The sequence below is a fragment of the Gigantopelta aegis genome, chromosome 14 (assembly GCF_016097555.1).
Source record: "Gigantopelta aegis isolate Gae_Host chromosome 14, Gae_host_genome, whole genome shotgun sequence".
NCBI lineage: Eukaryota > Metazoa > Mollusca > Gastropoda > Neomphalida > Peltospiridae > Gigantopelta > Gigantopelta aegis.
Window position 1 is genome coordinate 14722440 of NC_054712.1, and position 26305 is coordinate 14748744.

At 39.0% G+C, this 26305-nt stretch overlaps 1 protein-coding gene across 1 annotated transcript in view; it reads right to left on the reverse strand.

Moving 5' to 3' along the window:
* LOC121389489 overlaps positions 1-18765 on the reverse strand; it is a 140600-nt gene extending 121835 nt beyond the window's left edge. Inside the window, exon 1 of the mRNA XM_041521141.1 lies at positions 18485-18765. The gene's annotated coding sequence lies outside the window, so the exon portion shown is untranslated. The remainder of the gene's footprint in view (positions 1-18484) is intronic.
* Between the last annotated feature and the right edge of the window lie 7540 nt (positions 18766-26305).

Below are 26305 nucleotides of genomic sequence, written 5' to 3' on the forward strand. Positions count from 1 at the left end.
CATTATTCTCCCCTAGGCATTTGAGTCTGTCTCTGATACCAGCTCGTGGAAAGGAAACTGTTACTGAACTATTTCTCGCTTGATTATCCATCAGGCTAATTAATAGCGTTAACAGAATCGCGTAAAAGTAGACTGGTTATTAAAGAAACCTTTTTCCCCGAGTCATCAATCAACGCAGAGAGATCTTTCTCTGTGTCAAATCCATTGTAGACAAGGTTGGTCGTTCACGACAACAGTTTGTGGCACTTACCGCGTATTGATCCGGCCGTGCACCGTCGCGTATTAATCTGTGTGAACTGAGAAAGGAGCACGCGCCGTGAGATTGTCGTAAGTCAGTGGGTAAAAATAATTATATTGAGGGAGATGAGAGAGTATTGTTTGTGTGTGGTCTATATTTGTTTGATTCCTCCTCGTGCTAATCTGTCAAAATATATCGACCGACAAACACATTCATCAATATTTAGAGCCAACAAACCGCGCAATGATACGTCCCGTCGCTAGACTTACTTGTGTTGTTTTAAGGGGGAAAATAATAACATACCTATCTCTGCCCGTTGCTTTATTTTGTTCTTTTACTTCGGGTTTCCTCTCTAAGACTATGCGTCAAAATAAGCAAATGTTTGACAGCTGATGATTAATAGATCAATGTGCTCTAGAGGTGTCGTTAAACAAAACAAACTTTATTAACATTTACAATGCAAAAACCAATGTTTAAGGAAAACAGGCTTTGTAACTTCGACCCTATATCCGGTTTTAGTTATACTAATCACAACAAGTTAAGGACACTGCGTCTGAGACAGTGGTATGGAAACAGTTAATAAATGGCGGAATGGCTCACTTGCAGGCATCTCGTTACTTGTCTCTTGGATACGCCATCATTCAGACATGGCAGGGATCGACAGCATTCCAGAATGCTCAGTTTACATTTTGGTAGCATGGTAATCCAAACCCAGATTGCAAAGAAATGTATACCTTCCCAACTCTTATCAAACATGAAAAGTATTAACACAGAAAAGGAGTTTCACATGCACCATGCAGTTTTCAGGCATTTCTATGCACTTGCCATACGCTTTTCCGACGCCATATAACCGTAAATGATATGTGTTGAGTGCGTCGCTAAATAAAACGTGTCCATTTCCTTCCTTTCCATACGCTTTCTACCGGCAACCAAACAAGCTCGTTTACTTTCCATACGCTTTCTACCGGCAACCAAACAAGCTCGTTTACTTTCTATACGTTTTCTACCGGCAACCAAACACGCTCGTTTACTTTCCATACGCTTTTTACCGGCAACCAAACAAGCTCGTTTACTTTCCATACGCTTTCTACCGGCAACCAAACACACTCGTTTACTTTACATACGCTTTCTACCGGCAACCAAACAAGCTCGTTTACTTTACATACGCTTTCTACCGGCAACCAAACAAGCTCGTTTACTTTACATACGCTTTCTACCAACAACCAAACAAGCTCGTTTACTTTACATACGCTTTCTACCGGCAACCAAACAAGCTCGTTTACTTTACATACGCTTTCTACCGGCAACCAAACAAGCTCGTTTACTTTACATACGCTTTCTACCGGCAACCAAACAAGCTCGTTTACTTTACATACGCTTTCTACCGGCAACCAAACACACTCGTTTACTTTACATACGCTTTCTACCGGCAACCAAACACACTCGTTTACTTTACATACGCTTTCTACCGGCAACCAAACAAGCTCGTTTACTTTACATACGCTTTCTACCGGCAACCAAACAAGCTCGTTTACTTTACATACGCTTTCTACCGGCAACCAAACACACTCGTTTACTTTACATACGCTTTCTACCGGCAACCAAACACACTCGTTTACTTTACATACGCTTTCTACCGACAACCAAACACACTCGTTTACTTTACATACGCTTTCTACCGACAACCAAACAAGCTCGTTTACTTTACATACGCTTTCTACCGGCAACCAAACACACTCGTTTACTTTACATACGCTTTCTACCGGCAACCAAACAAGCTCGTTTACTTTACATACGCTTTCTACCGGCAACCAAACAAGCTCGTTTACTTTACATACGCTTTCTACCGACAACCAAACACACTCGTTTACTTTACATACGCTTTCTACCGGCAACCAAACACACTCGTTTACTTTACATACGCTTTCTACCGGCAACCAAACAAGCTCGTTTACTTTACATACGCTTTCTACCGGCAACCAAACAAGCTCGTTTACTTTACATACGCTTTCTACCGGCAACCAAACAAGCTCGTTTACTTTACATACGCTTTCTACCGGCAACCAAACACACTCGTTTACTTTACATACGCTTTCTACCGACAACCAAACACACTCGTTTACTTTACATACGCTTTCTACCGACAACCAAACAAGCTCGTTTACTTTACATACGCTTTCTACCGGCAACCAAACACACTCGTTTACTTTACATACGCTTTCTACCGGCAACCAAACAAGCTCGTTTACTTTACATACGCTTTCTACCGGCAACCAAACAAGCTCGTTTACTTTACATACGCTTTCTACCGACAACCAAACACACTCGTTTACTTTACATACGCTTTCTACCGGCAACCAAACAAGCTCATTTACTTTACATACGCTTTCTACCGACAACCAAACAAGCTCGTTTACTTTACATACGCTTTCTACCGGCAACCAAACACACTCGTTTACTTTACATACGCTTTCTACCGGCAACCAAACAAGCTCGTTTACTTTACATACGCTTTCTACCGGCAACCAAACAAGCTCGTTTACTTTATATACGCTTTCTACCGACAACCAAACAAGCTCGTTTACTTTACATACGCTTTCTACCGGCAACCAAACACACTCGTTTACTTTACATACGCTTTCTACCGGCAACCAAACAAGCTCGTTTACTTTACATACGCTTTCTACCGACAACCAAACAAGCTCGTTTACATTACATCTGAAATGCTTTATTCAAGTCTGTAACCTGCTTTTCATTACCTATCACCGCCCCTGATTTTTTGTTTAATATTTGAAAAAGTCAGATAAAATTTGATACTGGTCCTTAACTTGTTGTGACTAGCATAGTTCAGTTCGGAGACTTGATGGTCATTTCGAAGGAAACAGTACTGAAGATGTATTATAAATATAAAATTAAATATATCTGCCTGGAATTTCTCTTTATGTCAATGTACATAGTCTCCTTGTAACTATAAAGAGGAACACATATATATTTTTATGATACATTTTGTATATTTATTGATTTTGTTTATGTATGGTGAGACTCAAATGAAAATATTGGTCTGCCTGTCTGGATCGACACTGGTATACTTACTTGTACTGTAGACTGAAATGCATATTACCATTAAAATGCTGCTTAACATTTTCATCATTAAAATGGTTTATTTTAGGCCTTATGAACCAGGCTGAAAGATATTCTTACGGAATGAAACGAAGATTATCGATTAGGAAATCGGATTTAATGTAAATGCTTACGGAATTAGCGGCTCGTTGACTTCGGCACATTACGTCAGTTATTACGATCTATTTGGAGTAATTTACACAGGCAAATAATGACATAAATGTATGGCTTTACATTGTTATCAGTATTTTATGCGACAGTTATCCCCGCTAAATAATTATTTTATGCAGTACAAGTATAAACATAGATTATTTTAGAATGGTCTCTCTCTCTCTCTCTCTCTCTCTCTCTCTCTCTCTCTCTCTCTCTCTCTCTCTCTCTCTCTCTCTCTCTCTATATATATATATATATATATATATATATATATATATGTATGTCTGTCTCTGTTTGTCTCTATCTGTCTGTCTCTGTGTCTCTGTCTGACTGTATGTCTACATGGCGGTTCAGGCACGTCATTAAAACTACGGCTTGTTCTTGAAGATGGACAGATAGTCATTAACGACCCTAGCACGATCTTCACGTGTTTTATGTGGTCCATAAGGAACATCAACGACCCTAGCACGGTCTGGAAGTGTATCATGGTCCACGAGGATCATCAGTGACCCTAGCACGATCTGGACGTGTATTGTGGTCCACGATCATCATCCACGACCCTAGCATGATATGAACATGCATTGTGGTACACGAAGATCATCAACGACCCTAGCACGGTCTGGACGTGTACCATGGTGCACGAGGATGAAACCAGGATCTATAGCACCTGCGTGTGGCTGAACGTAAAGATCCAGTATTTCTTCCGTATAACGGACACCTGACATGGTTCCTCTGGACATGGAGGTCGGTATTTTGCAGCCCTGTTGATCTCTCCCCAAACCATTACTGACTCACCACCATAGAGCCCATGTTCCTTGTATCACTCACCCACCATTCTCCACACACTGGCACGATGGTTAGTAACGTCTAGGCAATACTGGGACCAGTGTTTATAAAGCTTTTAGAATCTAGGCTCAAGAGTCTGATACTTTAACACCATGGCAACGCGATACAAATTGCATGAATGTGACACCATCAAAGTGGAGCCCTAGACATGTCAGATTTTGTACATGGTAAAAGATACAGTATTATGCGAACTGTAGTAAATTTTGAGGAGCACACATTTTACAGTATATAACTGATAAATACCCTTTTACGTTCTGTAAGTTATATGATCTTTGAATGTAGCCATCGCACACTAACATTCAGATGCTTTTGCACTGGCCTAGTCCCATGTGCAATACTTAAAATCGAGACTTTCCATGCACATATACAATGACACTATATTATACTTTATACATTCAAGATTAGGTACAGTACTAGAAAATCGGTAAACGGCCGAAATATTCCGAAGAAGCAAATACGGAATCTTCGAGACCATCCGTGGAACACGCCAAGTTTCGGACATTTACGTATTAATTTTCATCCAACAAAAAGTGCCAGTACATTCTGTGACTTGCTGACAGTGACTGATGCCGTTTGACCCCTGATGACGATATTTATGGTTACAGATGGAGTAAGACCTAGACTGCTAATAAATCACAGGGTTTCAAATATTCCCAACAGAAGAAAAAAATACTGTCATAAAACTTGATTAATTTTATTTCAATGATCTGAAATATTCCAAGTACGTCACACTCGTCTCCGAATCCTCATGACAAATTATTACAGAGCACGTGACGGTAACCCTGGTGACCTTTACAATAACTTTGATCTTTTATCCCCACTGTTGGATATATTTGTGTACGTTAATGTACGATAGGGTTATGACCAGCGTTTAATTCCTTATATGTATGCGTTGGAATAATAAATAAAAAAATCAGATATATCGAAATGAATGACAGAACGAATAAATAAATGAATGATCGGTATAACATATGACATTCATTTATTTAAAGGGACAGACCCTAGTTTCAACCCGTGAAAATTAACACTAAGTTTAGTTAAAGGGACAGACCCTAGTTTCAACCCGTGAAAATTAACACTAAGTTTAGTTAAAGGGACAGACCCTAGTTTCAACCCGTGAAAATTAACACTAAGTTTAGTTAATCTACAAACCTGTAACACATTTGGATAAAGTTACAAGTGAGTGAAACATGAGTCTGTAACTTTGAAAGGTTGAAACATCTTCTAAAAATATGACTAAAACTTGACTCCATAACTGTTATTTCTCAAACACACGTGCGTTTTTAAAAATGTGAGAAATGCATTTTGTGATATAAAAAAAACCCAGGATGACCAAAAACACTTCGAATGTATAGAAATGGATAAACTAAACAATAAAATCTAAGTAAAGTATGATTTCAGTTATCAAAAACGGCTCTAATAGTAAAAAATATGCCTTAGTGTTTAAAAACTAGGGTATGTCCCTTTAAAATATTTTATATATTTATTGGCGTACGGGCTCCTATTTTGTTACGGGGCAGGATGATTTTTGCCCGAATTAAAAAATAATTCCCGAATCTAGATTACGCCGTTTATTCATATTAGCATTACTGCCAAACAGCAATACAGGGTTCTAAATCGCTGCGCATTTTAAAATATTGCAGGTAAAATGATGAAAATACATGGTGAAAAGAGTCCAGGCCAGCTCATTTTGACCGAATGTCTCCATTGCTTTTGCCCCAATTTGAAGATTTTTTCCAGGACTTGGGGGAGGGGGTTACCCCTACCCCCTCCCCGTCTCGTACGCTTATGTGACATTATATTGTGCAGTCATTGCCAATATTTTTATGCATTTAGTTACATACCAGGGCTATTCGAGTCCATGCCAGTATTAAATTATGTTTAAATCTAAAATGTCCCCCAAAGACTTTCAAGAACAAAACAAACACCGCTCCATCGCCGCCTCGGTAGCTTCCCTCACTCCCAATTATTTCCAGCGTCCCTGAATACCAGTGCAATGGAAATAAAGCTTGAGATAAATAAAACAGGGGGGGGGGGGGGGGGGGGACAGGTGTCGTTAAACGGTTGCGTATGAATATCAAACACTGTACCGCCTATTCGTTTTGTGAACTGTCACCCCCCCCCCACCCCCACCCACCCCATAATGCATGGGCGGGATCTTGATTGATAGGTGGTTGCGTCGTAGGATCAAACCAACTCAGTGGACCCATCCTCTGACTAGGTTTTTCCCTTCCTAACCAGTGCCCCTCACTGGTATACCAAATGCCGTGGTATGTGCTGTCCTGTCTGTTTGAAAGTGCATATACAAAATTCCTTGCTGCTAATGGACAGTTGTAATGAGTTTCCTCTGAAGACTACGAGTCAAAAATTACCAAATGTTTGACATCAAATAGCTGATGATTAATAAACAAATTTGCTCTACTGGTGTCGTTAAACAAAACAGATTTTAATTTTCTTTCAATAACCCACTTAAAATGTGAACGCAACTCTTTAACTACTGGCTACCTCAACGAACGTGAAGACGACACAGCCAGAGATGCGCTATTTGACATTGGTGGGCATTACGAGAACGACAAACCAATGTAGAGAGATCCAATTGACTTGGAACAATTCCGCTTGGCCTGATCGACACGAGGGTCAGGGCTGTGAATTGTAAATCAGAGAGCGGCAGGCAGAGTAATTTCCGGAAACTCGTGCTCTCGGAGCCTGGTGAACACTGATACTGGACATCACAAAAAACCCCATCCCACTGGTTACTTCTAGCAGTCACAGTACAGCGGGCAAGTCGTCGTCTTTAAACGTAGCAGCTGAGAGAGAGAGAGAGAGAGAGAGAGAGAGAGAGAGAGAGAGAGAGAGAGAGAGAGAGAGAGAGAGAGAGAGAGAGAGAGAGAGAGAGAGAGAAAGGAAGGAAGGAAATGTTTATTTAACGACGCACTCAACGCATTTTATTTACGGTTATATGGCGTCAGACATATGGTTAAGGACAACACATATATTGAGAGAGAACACTCACTTCATGGACTACTCTTTTCGATTAGCAGCAAGAGATATTTTATATGCACCATCCCACAGACAGGATAGTACGAGAAATAGCCAAATGGGTCCACCAACGGGGATCGATCCTAGACCGACCGCACATCAAGCGACGAGAGAGGGGGTGGGGTGGGGTGGGGTGGGGTGGGGGGGGGGGAGACAGACCCAGAGTCGTAATATCAGTTTTCATCTCCGATTAGAGATATGAATGTCCAAGTCATAAAAAACATTAGTGGAATGACAAAGGAACCCACTGAAATCCACTGGAATCCATAGTATAGCAAACAAATCACGGTATTTGCTCTGTACGCCTGTCAGTCCGGCTGATTTTAGGAGGTGATCCCCCCCCCCCCAAATTTTTTTTTTTTTTTTGCAACAAAACGTTTTTGAACAGATTTAAGTAGTTCTAAGTATCCAAGATAACATACCAAAATACTACCAAAATTAATCAATGGGAACGATGTAAAAATGGGTCAAATCAAAAATGGCGGATATTAAATTATATTGTGGATCTAATAGGCAAGTCAAATAGTGGCCTGACCCAAAACAATATAAAACAGAAAGCATTGTACCTGTATTCATTTAAAGAAATAAATCCCTGAATCGAACATCGTATTAAAAATATACATGATTATGGGAAAGTAGATCAAATATGCTAACTTTTGTTAATTTGATAACTTGATAACAAAAAAATCATCCAATCAAGGCAATCAAGGTGTCTAAGCCTCCGGTTTCAGGATCAAGGTAGCAAAAACTGTTTTTTTTAAGTGACCCTAATCTGTTGCATTCTGGGTAATATGAAACTTATTCACTGCAATTACATCTTTCTATTTCCGGTTTTATTCATAACTTGATGCAAAAACATCCAATTAAATCAATGAAAACATCTAACCCCAAATGTCCGAGGTCAATGAAGCCAAACAAGCTATTACTGGTTAGTAATTTAAATATAATGTACATGTATGTTGCATTATGGAAAAATTTGTAAATTAATCACCACTGTTATTAATTTTTAAAAGGACAATTTAAGGTGTCTAACACAATGTTTTCATGGTGAAGGAAGCCCCAAAAATCTACTTCTAAGTGATCTGAATGTGGTAATTTTGACACAAGTCATAGAGGAAACTCGCTGCATTTTCCATTAGTAGCAAGGGATCTTTTATATGCACCATCCCACAGACAGGCTAGCACATACCACAGCCTTTGATATACCAGTCGTGGTGCACTGGCTAGAACGATAAATAGCTCAATGGGCCCACCGACGGGGATCGATCCTAGACCGACCGCGCATTATCAGGCGGGCACTTTACCACTGGGCTACGTCCCGCCCCTAACTCAGTATAGAGTGGCTCATTACAATTTACCGGCTTTGGTGGCGTCGTGGTTAGGCCATCGGTCTACAGGCTGGTAGGTACTGGGTTCGGATCCCAGTCGAGGCATGGGATTTTTAATCCAGATACCGACTCCAAACCCTGAGTGAATGCTCCGCAAGGCTCAATGGGTAGGTGTAAACCACTTGCACCGACCAGTGATCCATAACTGGTTCAACAAAGGCCATGGTTTGTGCTATCCTGCCTGTGGGAAGCGCAAATAAAAGATCCCTTGCTGCTGATCGGAAAGAGTAGCCCATGTAGTGGCGACAGCGGGTTTCCTCTCAAAATCTGTGTGGTCCTTAACCATATGTCTGACGCCATATAACCGTAAATAAAATGTGTTGAGTGCGTCGTTAAATAAAACATGTCTTTCTTTCCATTACAATTTTATCATTTATATTGCTTGTATTTATATGCTACATTTTATTCTGTTGTAATCAGGTGAGACTTTAATAAACTATCTGTGTGTCTGTCTGTCTGTCTGTCTGTTTTTCTGTTTTTCTGAGTTTGTACAGTGGCTACATGCAGTTGTACTTGGACCGTGGACCGTGTGTCACACTGACCGTGTGTTACACTGACACTGTGTCACACTGACTGTGTGTTACACCTGAACTGCATAACCGCTTAATAAATAACGAGCAACGAGTCGTTAACAAACATTTCTTTCCATTGTTTCTCGACACTGAACCACGTTGTCGTAATAAATAAATGCTCTGCGTCTTATTAAACATATATTCCTTTCTTCTGAGTCAGTGGGTCATTATTGTAGACTCACAAATAACGCCCTAGAGCTGTGCCAATAGCGGACAGAGGACACTTGCACTATACTAAAAAAAAAACCTCTTTTTTTTTTCTTTAGCTGGTGAAGACTATCTTTCTCTGTTTTGATTTTACCCACCACCCACCACCCACACCCCTCCCCAGAAAAAAAACAACACTCAACAAACCCCCCAAAACAAAACCCCAACCCATTTCTTTCATTTCAACTTATTTTCGTGCTTTTATCCAATTAAGATTCAAGGACGCTGTAATGGGGACACCTCAGCTATCTGGGCTGTCCGGGACAGTAGGCTAGTTGTTAGTGGTTAGTTAGAGAGAAGAGGGTGTAGTGATCTCACACCTACCCATTGAGTCGTTAAAACTCGCTGAACGGCAGCAGGTACCGGGTTGCGAACCCTGTAGCTACCAGCCTTATGTCCGATAGCTTAACCATACCACCGAACCCCCCCCCCAAAAAAACACAAAAAAAAACAAAACAAAAAAAAAAACAAACAAACAACAACAACAACAAAAAAACCCAAAACCAAAACAACAACCCAAAAACCCAACCATTTGTTATCGACATTACTTTAGTTAGGTAAATTTCCTACCCTACCTCTGCCAAATACCAAACCACCGCCGTTTTTCATGCACATTTTGATATTAAAAGCGAAACTTAAAACATGAACCGGACAAATGTTTCTCTTCTTGCGACGTGATGTCCGACAGATTGCAGAACTTTACGGGACACGGGCTGGGAAATGTCACGGTTCCCAGTGTCGGAAACCATTTAAAGTTTGCCCCTGGGGAGAGGAGCGTATCAGAGAGGAATCTCGACCCGTGTCCAGTTATTGACCGCCGTCTGTGGCAAGGTAGCGTTACGGTAACAAATACAATCGTGAACGCTATCAGCTAAATTATTACGACTGTGCGCTCATAGCTGGGTAGCTATTTTGTGGCGTGCTTTGTGCAAACACACAATAGCGTAATACAAAATGGCAAAATTAAGCTGACCTCAGATCACAGTTATCTTCTCATTTGGTTGACCAAAATCCGGAAATATAACCGGGCAAGTAGTTTGACTGATTATTTCATTACCAAATGAAGAGGGCCTCGCCAGTTGTCAAACTTGTACCCGATTCTTTCATTCTTTGCGCAATAAAATATGGTTTCAATCAATTACCAAATGTTTCATATCCAATAGGCTATGATTGATTAATCAATGTGCTCTAGTGGTGTCGTTAAACAAAACAAACTTTAACTTTGACCATGATACTCCAAATGGAACTAATATGTAACTTTAGTTGTTAAAAAGCGCATGTGCTGAAAATTGCGTAGTGGATGTAGATTACGACGAGCGAAATGTATAGGGTGGTTAGGTCATGCTCTCCTGAAAAATACATTGATCTTCTATGATTCTTATCTCTGTTTGCTGACACCAGATCGTTTGGCATTGAGCAATAAATTCAACTGAATTAAAAAAAAGAAAATTTGCTTGGAGCGAGGTTTTAAATTATTCCCCAGCACCCACCACTACAGTCAGACACATTTCACAATGGCAGCAGTCTAATGTGTGTTTATTGTGCGCATGCGCCCCTGTATACATATACATACATACATATATACACGCACATACATACATACATACATATTTACATACATATAGACATACATACATACATACATACATACAGATATACAGACATACATACAGACATATACTCCACAACGAAAGTTTAGCAAATATCTTTTATGACGTCTAAATTTGCCATGGTTGAATAAACTTAAAAGAAAACCAGGTCCTCCTGTTGTGTTAAGGCAAAGGTTGATGAGTTTATGTTGTTTGTAAATGGTAAACATTTCAGATGTGAATACTAATTAGTAAAAATAGGTTAATTTATAAATGCTATGCCATTTCGTTTAACATTAGCTAAACTTTCGTTGTTGAGTATACATACAATACATATATAGTGTTTTCCCTAGCTTGTTTTAGCATGGTGCAGCACCATGCCTTAATAGTCTAGCACCATCTTGCCCCATTCAGCGCCATGCTGCCCTGAGATTAAACAAGCCTTTTTCAATAATTAATTCTAAAACTGACTTTATAAAACACCCAAAAAGGTATTAGTAATGAATGGAATATGCCTTTTATATATCTTGCCATTCATTTATTAAAGCAAACATATAAATTACATTAATGTTTATTTCAACTAATTTTTGTGTATTTTTAATGAAAAACAATTGCCCCGAACATGGTGAAAATGGCCCAAAAGTGTTTGGTCTACCATGCCTTGCCAAATTTCTAGGGAAATCACTAATACATACATACATACATACATACATACATACATACATACATGGATGCCGTAATAGCTCAAAAGGTATCGTGGCAAAGTCTACAAGCTGCGGGCGATTCGGTGCCATAGGTTCGAGTCCCAGCAACGGCATGGGACAATTTGTGAGGCCAGAAAGGATTTAATTATCCCCTGCGCCAGTGCGTTAATATCTATGTATGTAACAGTCAACCTCGACATACATACAATATATAGATATTCATACATACATATATACATACAACATATGAGTGCAATCCACCCGATACTTCAATCACTAAACACGTGTAAATCAATAAATGATATTTTCATTTTACAGTACAGCGTCAGAAACTCAGGTGTATTATTGCAACAAATAGTATCTGCAACGTGAACTACTGTTAGACATGCAACCCTGTGATCACGTGATCAATTGACACTCGAGCTACTCTGGCGTCTCACGGTAAACAGTTATCAATATTTATACACCCAGGGCGGTGGTAATATTACCCAGGGCAGGACTAATCTTACCCAGGGCGGTTCTAACACAACACACGGGTGTGATCAATAACCAAATTACGGACGTTTCATAACAGAATACTGTCAGGACAATTTTCTGTTTCATAATACATAAGATATTGAATAAAAAAAAATGTTTGCTAAATGTGTTAGAAAACCAAATTCAGCAAATCCTCCGGCCTAGGAAAATCAATTTCGTGACTCTGTTGCATACTGTTATATAACATTTTTATACAGCCGCCAATTAAAGAGAAAAATAATTGAATACATGTATTAAAAATTAAAACAATGAATGAAAGAACGAATGATATACTAATTGGTTAAGAAACGTTTTGACCCCCCCCCCCCCCCCAAACAAACCCAAACAAACAAACAAACAAAAAAAACAAGGGAGAAAAAAAAAGAAATAAAGATTAAAAAGAACGAACACGGAAAGAAAATCAATTAGAGAAAGAAAGACAGAAAGACATATAAAAAAGTATCAAAAAAGGGTGTGAGACGAGCTTTAAAATAATGTTCTATTTTTCATTTTATGTTTCTTTAAAAAAAATTTAGTTATCACTGTTGTGATGGAAATAGTTGAGCCCGAGTAAATCACGAAATCTGATTTTAGCACCTGTGTGTTGGATTGAAAACCTGTCACGCCAGGGACTGTATGTTAAGACATACTCAACAATCAGTTAGAGATAGCTCCAACCCACAATAAAAAATAAAATAAAAACTTCTGCTATGTGGGTGTTTTGTGGCAATCTTCGGGATTACGTGGAAAAAGTTCGAGATGACTTTGTTGCCAGATAATTATGGCAGACTGTTCGACAGCTGTTTCGTTTTGTTACGCGGAACTAAGGTATACTAGTATGTATATATATATATATATATATATATGCCTTCTGATGATCGATACTACTGTAGAAATTGTGTACAATCAAGACATGAATTTTAAAGAAACATTGCTAAAAAGGTTTTTGTTTCAACCATTATTCTCCATGTCTTCATATACTAGTGTGTGTGTGTGTGTGTGTGTGTGTGTGTGCGTGCGCGCGCGCGTTCGTGTGTGTGTGTGTGTGTGTGTGTTATTAAGAGAACAAGACAAAGTGAGAAAAACAAAGAGAAACGAAATTTCAGCACATTTTGAAATTACTTTTAAATTGCTTCATTCCACGTGCAGTTATTAATTCAACGTAGTGTAGACAGTGAGAAAGGAAACCAGCTGCTGTAACATAGGTTACTCTTTTCAAACAGCAGCAAGAAACAGACGCAGAATAAGATCTAGAATTACCCCCAAATTATCACGGGGGGGGGGGGGAGGAAAAAGCAAGGGGCAAGGGAGAAACCAGACAAATTATATAATATTATCGTCTAGGTGGAGAGTACTGGAAAACGCTTGTGTAGAACCCCTAGAACAGACCTATAATTAGTACACCAGTGCCGCGATTATTAATATTGATTCATTAACGATGTTGTATTTTAGCTTTTGCTTTACTGACAACTCACCTGCAGTGTTCTTTGTTATGCCGAGAATATCGATTTTAAATGGGTTCTGGCTGTTTTCTTCTCTTCTGTTCTGTTTATTGAAATGAGGAAGTTATTTTTTTTTTATGAAAACCACTACCTCAGTATTCAAGGTTGGCAATGTGTTTTCAACCAGATTATTATTGTTTTCCACCAAACTGTTTACGAACGAAAGAAATGCATTGTTTGAAACAAAAGACCTATGTTTAGGTTTAAATAATAATAAAAATAATATTATAACAGCAAGTTCACAATAAAAGTAATATAAAATAAGAAAAGATACAAACCCAAAATAATAATTTAAATGAACTAAAAAGGAATGATAAGAAAAATTAATAATGAACAACTTTTTATCATGAAATCACCCAGTGTAAATTGTCAAGATATGATGACTAGATAAATTTCTATATTTTCGGTCATCGACCAAAAATCTAGCCTTTTGGAACGGAACTAGTTTTACACTAACTATGATCAACTAAGGAATGTTGTATTGTTCAAAGGCACTTATTCTTTTATTTCCAGTTGATTGTTTCGATTTTTATAAACCGTTTTAAAGACAATTTTTCTTTCAAAAATAATAAATACATTGTTGTTTAAGAACTATTTTGTTTTGGTGTATAAATATAGAAGGCGACAGGGCATTCAACACGTTTGGGCATACTAATCCGGAAAACCATAAATTTGTGATTTAAAACAATTCCTTTCATTAATTTTTTTGTTTTAAGTGAATTGCAGGATAAATAAAATAACTGGTGTCTGTTTTAAGATTATCGACTTTATCCTGCTCAGGTCGAATGACGAATATCAACCAACAGTCTCCCAGCATTTAATTAACCATTCTAACCTAAGCAGGATAAAGCCGATATCTTAAGACAGTAACCAGTTATTCTCTATATATTTTGAATACCTAACATAAATAAATAAATAAATAAATAAAAAATGAATGTCTTTTTTGAGAAATAAATAAATAAGTAAATAAAAATAAATAAAATAGTTTATATTTCATTTTAAAGTATGGTTATGGCGAAGGAACGAGATCACACGTTCAAGTTGAAGCACGCTCGTCCTGGTTCCAAACTCTTGTCAAACACCAACCTCAATCTCTGGGTAAAGTTAAAGAGAACCCCAGGTCAGTTTCATGCCATTGTAGGATGTTTTCGACTAGTAGGGCCTTTTTAAAATTAAAGTTTGTTATGATTATCAACACTACTAATTCCGTACGTACGAAAATAATATACATTAGGAAGTAAAATGAGCTACAAATAATAAGACAACCAGAAACAAATTGGGTACACAGATACCGATATTTTGAAGAAGAACATGTAATTAATGTATACTTTTAGTAGTTAAAGAGGTTATATTAATGAAAAACATGTTAAAATGACAGCAAACCCATGGGGGTCTGCTTAAGGTCCATTAACTCCTGACAGTCCAGTTAGCTAAGATATGTACCCAGGACAGTGTGCTTGATCCTTAAAAAGATGTAAGCATGCCAATGAATGAAACTGAAATAGAATGTAAATAAAACCATAAATACAGAAGAAAAAAAAAGAGAAAACAAAAGAGAATAAATGTGTGAGTGACCGGAGAGTAAAACAAATTAAATATGAAGTCTGTTTATTCATTCATTTCAACTTATTTTCGTACTTATATCCAATTAGGGTTCAAGCGCGCTGTCATGGGCACACGCATCAGCTATCTGGGCTGCCTGTCCAGGACAGTGGGTTAGTTGTTAGTTGTTAGTGGTTAGTGAGAGAGAAGAGGGTGTAGTGGTCTTACATCTACCCATCGAGTACTTAAAACTCGCTCTGGGTTGGAGCCGGTACCGGGCTACGAACCCTGTACCTACCAGCCTTATGTCCAATGGCTTAATCACTACACCACCGAGGCCGGTATGAAGTTTAAAAGTTTTTGTTGTTTAACGACACCACTAAAGAACATTAATTTATTAAACATCGGTTATTGGATGTCAAACATTTGGTAATTTTGACATATAGTATTAGAGAGGAGGCCCGCTACATTTGTTTCCCATTAGTAGCAAGGTATCTTTTATATGCACCATCCCACAGACAAGATAGCACATACCACGGCCTTTGATATACCAGTCGTGGTGCACTGGCTGGAACGAGTAAGAGCCCAATGGGGCCACCGATGGGAATCGATCCCAAACCGACCGCGCACCGAAGGCCGGTATAAAGTCTGTCTTCTGATACAACATAATTTCTACATCGCCAGCATCATGTCGAATTATGAACGTAGATACTCGTCTAGCTACTCAGGTGGAATTAGTCCAGCGCTGATGTGTGTGATGTATGACTTGGGTACGTCACTAGTCTCTTAAGGATCTCTTAGCTAAATGGATTCGCTCTTTTGTGCTTCCCTTAATGTGTCAATAAATAACATACCTGTATGTTGTTAAGAAGAAACAATGACGAAAACAAGGAAGAAAGGGACAAGTAGAAGAACGAGACAAGAAAGAAAAAAGAAAAAACAAAGGAAAGAGAATTAAAAGGAAGAAGAAGAAAGAAGGAAACAATGAATGAATGAATGAATGAATGAATGAATGAATGACTGACTGACTGAATGAATGAATGAAAAGAAAGAACATAAGAACACTGGTTGAACATTCTGGCGAAGAATGCAGGAGTTGATATACTGTAATGTGTTAAAAATAGTGTAAGTAATTTGAGAATAAAGCGAAAGGTTTTCTCCCACAGTGGAGAGATATTACTAGCAGAATGTGTGTGTGTGTACGCACGCGCGTTTGTATGTGTGTAGGTACGTATGTACGTACGTACGCGTGTTTGTATGTGTGTGTGTGTGTGTGTGTGTGTGTATGTGTGTGTGTGTGTGTGTGTGAGAGAGAGAGAGAGAGAGAGAGAGAGAGAGAGAGAGAGAGAGAGAGAGAGAGAGAGAGTATGTGTGAGAGAAAGTATGTGTACCATTTACGGAGACATTTTGCATTAAGAGTTACCATATACACAGAATCAGCAAAACCAGTTTGACAGCATTACCATATACACAGAATCAGCAAAAACTGTTTGACAGCATTACCATATACACAGAATCAGCAAAAACTGTTTGACAGCATTACCATATACACAGAATCAGCAAAAACTGTTTGACAGCATTACCATATACACAGAAGCAGCAAAAACAGTTTGACAGCATTACCATATACACAGCAGCAGCAAAAACAGTTTGACAGCATTACCATATACACAGCAGCAGCAAAAACAGTTTGACAGCATTACCATATACACAGCAGCAGCAAAAACAGTTTGACAGCATTACCATATACACAGAATCAGCAAAAACTGTTTGACAGCATTACCATATACACAGAAGCAGCAAAAACAGTTTGACAGCATTACCATATACACAGCAGCAGCAAAAACAGTTTGACAGCATTACCATATACACAGAAGCAGCAAAAACAGTTTGACAGCATTACCATATACACAGCAGCAGCAAAAACAGTTTGACAGCATTACCATATACACAGCAGCAGCAAAAACAGTTTGACAGCATTAAACCAAAATGACAGACTTCACCCCGTCCCACAGTGCTATAGAATAAACACAGATGTTGTGAAATGTCTGCTTCATCTAAATATCCCGTCCATGCCTCTGTCAAACTAATTTAACAAATCTAGAGATCATATTGTCTAACTGCATTTTGATGTGATTGCGACATGCACGAGCGTTGTAACACTTAATACCTGCGGACATGAAATCTTCTGGAGACATGATATCGGAGTTTAAAGTCACTGACTCGACTTTCCGAAGTACGGTACGTATCTTCTGTTTCGTACAAAATGGAATTTGAACTACTACAAACACCTTAGATTGACCAAAACGGGTGCTTTAAGCATGTCGTTTTAGATAATGTATACGGGCAAGGTACAACATGGAATTTGAACTACAAAAAACAAGGGCGTAGGAATGTGTTAAAAAGTGTGTGTGTGTGTGGGGGGGGGGGGGGGGGCACACACACATACATATAAATACATGTATAAACATATAAAAACGTCGCTGCACCTACAAAGTGGGAGGGCACATGCCCTGCCCCCCCCCCCCCCCCCTCGCTTCATACGCCAGTGAAAAACATCTTAGATTTACCAAAACTGATGGTTTAAGCATGTCGTTTTAGGTAATGTATTAATACTATAATGGTTATGTACAGGATGGAATTCGAACTACTACAGTACAGACGTACAGACACCTTAGATTTACCAAAACTGATGGTTTTAAGCATGTCGTTGTGTACAAAAGCTGTAAATAACGAAGATACTTTCTACAAACTATTGTCAGAGACTTTGAGTGAACAGCAGCGAGAGAGAGAGAGAGAGAGAGAGAGAGAGAGAGAGAGAGAGAGAGAGAGAGAGAGAGAGAGAGAGAGAGAGAGAGAGAGAGAGAGAGATGTAGCACACAGTGACTGCATTATTTGTCAGAACCCATGTCGCATCTTTACGACCGCGCGCGTCAAGTGAAACATTGCCGTCCGTGTGCGTGATGGCTTAACGCCTTACCGCCGACAGTTCGCCAATAAAGAGCGTGACATTTCCACCGGCCTGCTATTACCCATACACCAACGCACGCAAACAAAATGGAACTTACCGTCTGCCTGCCTTTCGGTTGCGGTACTCCTCCTCCACGTCTGCTAAACGCAAGGAATGTATCCCTAACCTTACGCTGGGTTGTGTGTGGGTTTTCTTCGCCCAGTCTTAGTGAGCCCGGCTCTTAGTTCCGTTAACAACTTGTTCCGATGTGTGTCCGTCTACGAGCCTCACAGCAGAAACACTGTTTATATCAAATTAAGAAAATTTGATTTCTATCCACTGCTACTGCTGTTTGAACCAGCAGTACGGCCTCCGCGCGTCCATCGATTTCTGCTCTCGCTCATGTCTAAACGTTTAAGGTAATGCAATTCCTCTGTACAAAGAATTCTACCATTATGCAGGCAGATGTCGATTCAGTCCGGAATGACGCTTCGGCGATGTTCGGCACTTGCGGCAAAAAATGTTCGGAAGTATTCGGATTATTCCGAACGACTCTGATTCTGTCCCGTCTTGACATTTACTAAACTTCATTTGCACACAAGAAAAGACGCCAATTGATCCTCTTATTCTGCGGTCAGGGAAGTCGGGTGCGATCAACGCTAGAATTAGGTTTCAAAATCCTTTTTATAGAAGTCTTATTGTCTTGTATGGAAGACGCTACTTGAAAAGAAAGAAAAACACGTCTTCACTGAAGTCGGTTTACCTGGGATATTAAAAAAAAGTCTCTTGACGGAGGGCGGGGCAGGCTCATACACGGAAAAAAAGAAGAAAGACTTTTACTGACAATGTTCATGAACAATTAACGTTAACGAAGGGTTCTTCACCCATATATAATAATTAGTATACCTGTCAATGATGAACGTTTATCCAATTCAGGTTCAAGAAAGCAGTCATGGGCGAAATACTATGTTGTCTGGCAAGTCTGTACTAATCCAAGTTTGATAGGAGAATACTATGTTTATATATGCAAAATACAGCCCAAACTGTACATTTATAATGCAAAAACAAAAAAAACAAAAAAAACCCTCCAAAGACATTTGGATGAATTTGGATATTGACCTTGTGACCATATGCCGTTCTGTAACGGGCTGGGCTGCAATAAAGTTCTGTTCTTTTCCAAATCTTTACATGTTAATGAGTTAACTTTACAAGGAATGTCCATCCTTCAAATGCACACTCTCTCATGTATATATATATATATATCTGTTTATGTATCATTGTATATTTTATGCCTATGAGCCGCAAGGTTTAAAGGAAATAAACTATACAAGGAAGACGACTATCCCACATATCAAGTCTATAACCAATGTATTTGCTGGACATCGCAATGTTTTGTAGTATATCAAAATCGAGTATTATCTAAAATAATTGCATACGTTCGATTTTGTTATTTCTTTCAACGGCCAAACGAAATTTGAAATAATTGGGCAAAAGGTCATACCAAATTCATTTATTCGTATAATACTTTATATTTAAGACGGTAAGATGGTGTTTTAAAAAACCCAGGAAAAAACAGGATGTGTGTTTATTTTGTTGGATGGAACAAACGGAAGTCTGGCTGCAGCTGAAACCTTCTTTAGTCCCCTTAAAGATTTCAATTAAATACGGCTTACCATGTTTATACAACGATTTGGGTTTGCTCAACTTTGACGGCTGTCAATGTCAAGGAAATGAAGGGAATGTCTTATTTAAAGGGACATTCCTGAGTTTGCTGCAATTTTTAAGATGTTATCGACTAACAGAGACTTTTTAACGATTGTAATTACATATCGAATATATTTTTTTTGCATAAAATATTAGTGGCTGTATATTAAACGTGTTTCTGATCGTTCTAATATTTGTACTTGGTTAAATTTCATTTTATTTCCCAAAATATAGTTTTTTCGTACGTACGAAATTATTTGAAGACAAAATCCAGTTTGGGCTTCTTACAAATATTAAGACGACCAGAAACACATTGAATATACAGAAACTGATATTCTAAACAAGAAAATATATTAAATATGTAAGTTTAATGTAGAAACATTTTATTAGTCGGAAACATCTTACAATGCAGCAAACTCGGGAATGTCCCTTTAACGACGCACTCAGTACATTTTATTTACGGTTATATGGCGTCAGACATATGGTTAAGGAGTACACAGATATAGAGAAAGGAAACCCGCTGTCGCCACTTCATGGGCTACTCTTTTAGATTAGCAGTAAGGGATTTTTTTATATGCATCATCCCACAGACAAGATAGTACATACCACGACCTTTGCTTCATCAGTCGTGGAGGACTGGCTGGAACGAGAAATAGCCCAATGGGGCCACCGACAGGGATCGATCCTAAATCGACCGCGCATCAAGCGAGCGCTTTACCACTGGGCTACGTCCCGCTCACGTCAATGCCAATGTCGGGAGGATAAATAATTAAATACGTATATAAATAGAAACCAAACAACAAAAAACCCAACAACAACAACAACAACAACAACAAAAATAAACAAAAACAAAAAAACAAACAAAAAACAAACCCACCCAACCAACAAACCAACAAACACCCCAAAACACAACAAAGTTAAAGTTTGTTTGTTTTGTTTAACGACACCACTAGAACACATTGATTTATTAATCATCGGCTATTGAATGTCAAACATTTGACAATTCTGACTTATAGCTACATTTTTCCATTAGTAGCAATGGATCTTTTATATGCACCATCCCATAGATATGATAGCACATAGCACGGCCTTTGATATACCAGTCGTGGTGATGCACTGGCTGGAACGAGAAGTAGCCCAATGGGCCCACCTACGGGGATCGATCCCAAACCGACTGCGCATCAAGCGAGTGCTATACCACGTGGCTACATCCCGCACCTCAAAAACAAGAACACAAAACACTAACTAACTAACTAACTAACTAACTAACTAACTAACTACTAATAAATAAATATAAATAAATAAATAAATAAATAATTAAATACATCGACAAACCGACCGACTGAAGGACTAAAAATATGCCGTTTGTTTTTAAATTATTATTATTATTATTGTTATGATTATGATTATGATTATGATTATTATCATTATTATTATTAAAACTGACAGATCTCTTATAAAACAATGTACATTTGATGGTTCATTGATTATGTGTTCAAATTACGGTTTAAATTGATCTCTTCTGTTTCTTGTTGAATATCTATTGGGCGGGTTGAGACAAAAACGCGGAAGCCAATCTCGCAAATACACGCGTCGCCTATTTGCCTCCGCTTTTTCAGTCCAAATCGAGAATGAATTTCCAACAAGTTTTTAAGATGTGTGACGTCAAGCATTCTTTATGGGTCCTAGCACGAGGAACCAGGGACGTGGTTGGTGTTATAAAGAGTTTATTTGATGAATAAACGAAACCGTTACGCACGCTTTGAATTATTGCCCAGACCGGAAGTTAGAGTTTTATTGATCACATAATCGACGATAAGAGATTATGCGGACGGTCGGGTCTCACAATGGGCTTCATGGGAAGAAATGGGCTTCATGGGAAGAAATGGGCGTCTTCCATGGAACCCAAAGAGGTTAAAGTAATTATTCCAAATTGTGAAGCGCTGTCTGTAGGTTATGTGCAATTATAAGCCTCGCTTTAACGATTTCACCTGCAAGGCTACCTGAACAGCGTGCAATTATCAATAATTCATCGGCCAGGTGAGATTTTTACCTGATTTGACGCAACGGCACGCCATGTTTATTTTTTTTTCCTTTTCTGGCTTTAAGCCTAAATTAGTTAATTAATTTTCCGTTTTCATGTAAAAAGGGATTCCTAAGAGGATTAAGTTTTTTTTTTTAACCACATGTGTTAGGCTTTTAGCTGATGAGTTACAGATGTATATTGATTTTTCGCTTAATATTATTCAAGATCGTAACTAGCATGGATGACTGGGCGGCAGAAACAGGTGCCCCTCCTGGCAAAATATGCGAAGAAAGAACTAATTTTTTTTAAATTTCAACCTATTTTTCGTGCTTATATCCAATAAATGTTCAAGCACGCTGTCCTGGACACACACACCTCAGCTATCTGGGCTGTCTGTCCAGGACAGTGGGTTAGTTGTTAGTTGGTTAGTGGTTAGTGAGAGAGAAGAGGGTGTAGTGGAACTGGAACTGGAACTATTTTCTCGTGCCCCTATCCATATATGGTTCAGGCACGCCCACCATGTAGTGGTCTTACACCTGCCCACTGAGCCCTTAAGAACTCGCTCTGGGTTGGAGCCGGTACCGGGATGCGAATCCTGTACCTACCAGCCTGTAGTCCGATGGCTTAACCACTGCGCCACGGAGGCCGGTAGAAAGAACTCGCGTTTTTATCCACCTGTAAAGGTTCATATAGACTGAATGCGGCGCGTGCGTGCAGTTTCAAATGTTGCGTCTGATGCGTCTGCGGCATAAGGGGCCGTACCCTCTGGGGGGCGGGGAGGGGGGGGGGGCAGGGGGCATTTGCCGCCCTGAGAATCTCACTTTTTTTCTTTTCTTTTTACTCTAAAAAATAGCATACACATCTCAGGGTTTGATTAGTATAGTGTTTCATTTGTTCATAAAAAGTAGTAACCCCCTCTAGGATTTTGATCAGGGTACGGCCCTGGGCTTGTTTTGGGCATATACACCATATACGATTATTTCATTGAGAGTGGTCGCATGAGTTTTGTAGACGCGCGCATCGAACGCGTCCTGCTCTCAATGCTAATGTATTTTGATTGTGTTTAGCCGGAACGCACACACGCGCAACATTCAGTCTATATAAGCCTTAAGACCCTATATTACTGTGACAACGTTTTTTCACTGTATCCGACACCCCCCCCCCCCCTCCCACTCCCAACCCTTATTCTATATAAGCCTTAAGACCCTATATTACTGTGACGTTTTTTCACTGTATCCGACACCCCCCCCCCCCCCCCGACACTCCCAACCCTTATTCTATATAAGCCTTAAGACCCTATATTACTGTGACAACGTTTTTTCACTGTATCCGACCCCCCCCCCCCACTCCCAACCCTTATTCTATATAAGCCTTAAGACCCTATATTACTGTGACAACGTTTTTTCACTGTATCCGACACCCCCCACCCCCCCCCCACTCCCAACCCTTATTCTATATAAGCCTTAAGACCCTATATTACTGTGACAACGTTTTTCACTGTATCCGGACCCCCCCCCCCCCCCCCCCCCCCTTTAGGCTAGATTCAGTATTGGGTTCTTTCATATTTCACATTTTAACAATTAAAATATCATGTAAAACACGGAAGATTTTTTACTTAGAACTGAGATATTGGGCTGTTAAAGAGCTGTCACAGGGCCGTAGCAATCTAATTAAAATTAGCTCCACTATTACATGTGGATCTAACACCAGCCAGTTGGAGCTCATGTCCACCAATCAAAACCTTACTTGCAGAATCATGCCAGTGATTTAAAAATAATTTGAAAATATTCCGAATTATCCTGAGGGTATACGACATGTTTCGTGTGAATTACGAATGCCTTAAAACATGTTTTATTTTATAAAATAAATAATTTGTAATGTAAAACTGAAGACTGATTTAGTTTTTTTTTTTATATAAATAATTAAATAATTTTTAATGTAAAATTGAAGACTGATAACCCACCCCGTACGTATTGGTATGGTTCGCTGTACTGCGGCCACTAAAATAGACTCGCCCGATATTTTTAGAATTTGTATGCTCCCAAATAACGTTATAAAAGGCGAAGTGTGATTGGTCAATATTTAAATTATTATTTACAGACGAAATGTTACCTGGACATTGGGGACTACGCAGCGTTGTTAGCAATCCGATTAAAATTAGTTCTACTGGTCTAAATAAGACATTCGTAATTCACATGAAACATATCGTATACCCTCAGGATAATTCGGAATGTTTTCAAATTATTTTTAAATCACTGGCAGGATTCTGCAAGTAAGGTTTTGATTGGTGGACATGATCTCCAACTGGCTGGTGTTAGATCCACATGCAATAGTAGAGATAATGTTAATTAGATTGAGGGCCGTAGCTAGGATTTTTTTAAATTATTATTATTTTTATATATATATATATATATTTTTTTTTTTTTTGGGGGGGGGGGTGTAGTTAATAGTCTAAAACTCCTTAAACGGTTAAGAAGAGTATTTTCTTTTAGTTTCTATAATTTTGTTCCGGATTTGTCCCCCCATCCCCTCCCCCCACCCCACCCCCCGCTAGCTACGGCCCCGTGTTATCGTTCTATCCTGTCTGTGGGATGGTACATATAAAAGATCCCTTGCTACAAATAGAAACATGTAGCGGGTTTCCTCACTAAAGTTTACTTTGTTTAACGACACCACTAGAACACATTGATGTATTAATCATCGGATATTGGATGTCAAACATTTAGTAATTTTGACATATAGTCTTAGAGAGGAAACCCGCTACATTTTTCCAGATGAACACCTTACCAAATGTTTGACATCCAATAGCCGATGATTAATTAATCAATGTGCTCCAGTGGTGTCGTTAAACAAAACAAATCTTTTTTTTTTAGAACTACTGAAAAATCGTTGAACACTGTTCGCGATGTTTGATGTCTGTAAAGTTTGCGTAGATAACTGAACATAACTGAAAACAGATTTACTTCTGCTGTTTTCAAATGATTGGATTTCGTCGACCAGACGTGTATCCAACCGACATGTTAAATTATGATAATGAATCACACACGACGAGTTGCCGAAAATATAGATAATGAATTATGATAGAGATTTTTGGAATACTGGTACTCATGGGGAATTCAAAGCACGGGCAAATGTCTCTATGAATCAATGTTGTGTATGATTTTGTAATGCATTTATTCAATGGTTGGGCGGGACGTAGTAAAGCGCTCGGCCAATACGCGGTCGGTTTATGTTTGTTTGTTTTGTTTAACGACACCTCCAGAGCATACTTTTCATTGGCTATTGGATGTCAAACAGTTGGTTATTTTGACATATAGTCAGTCTCGGAGAGGAAACCCGCTATACTTTTTCCATTAGCAGCAAGGGATCTTTTATATGCAACATCCCACCAGAGACAGGCTAACACATACTACGGCCTTTGATATACCAGTCGTAGTGCACTGACTGGAACGAGAAATAGCTCAATAGTCCCACCGACGGGGATCGATCCGAGACTACCAACCACGCATCAAGCGAGCGCTGTAACATTGGGCTACGTCCCGCCCCGTTTAGTTTATGATAGCTCTTCAACAGACCAGCATCTCAGTTTAAAGTAATAAATCAGTTTGACTTCCGTGTTTTACATGCTATTTGTAATTGTTAAAATGCGCTGTTAAATGTCCAATAGTTATATATCGACGTGTCTCCTTGTCGCCGGTGTGAATGGATTCGGTGATACGTTCCTGACTTTTCTACAAACACTGGCCGTGGTACCACCAAGTTTACAAATCATTCTCACCTGTTAGCGATCGATTCGTTCTCATCTATACATCACCTGAAGACGTCGTCAAACTGATGTTTGTACACGAACATTCAACTACAACGGTTAATGTCTGTTAATACCGTACAATTTGTAATAACGATATATACCCAAAGATTTTCTTTCTTCCCTGTTTGTTTCTTCTTCTTTTTTTGAATTTTATTATTCCATGAATGGAAGGAAGGAATGAAGGAAATGGTTTATTTAACGACGCACTCAACACATTTTATTTATGGCTATATGGCGTCAAACATATGGTTAAGGACCATACAGATATTGAGAGTGGAAACCCGCTGTCGCCACTTCATGGGCTACTCTTTTCGATTAGCAGCAAGGGATCTTTTATATGCGCCATCCCATAGACAGGATAGCACATATCACGACCTTTGATGTACCAGTCGTGATGCACT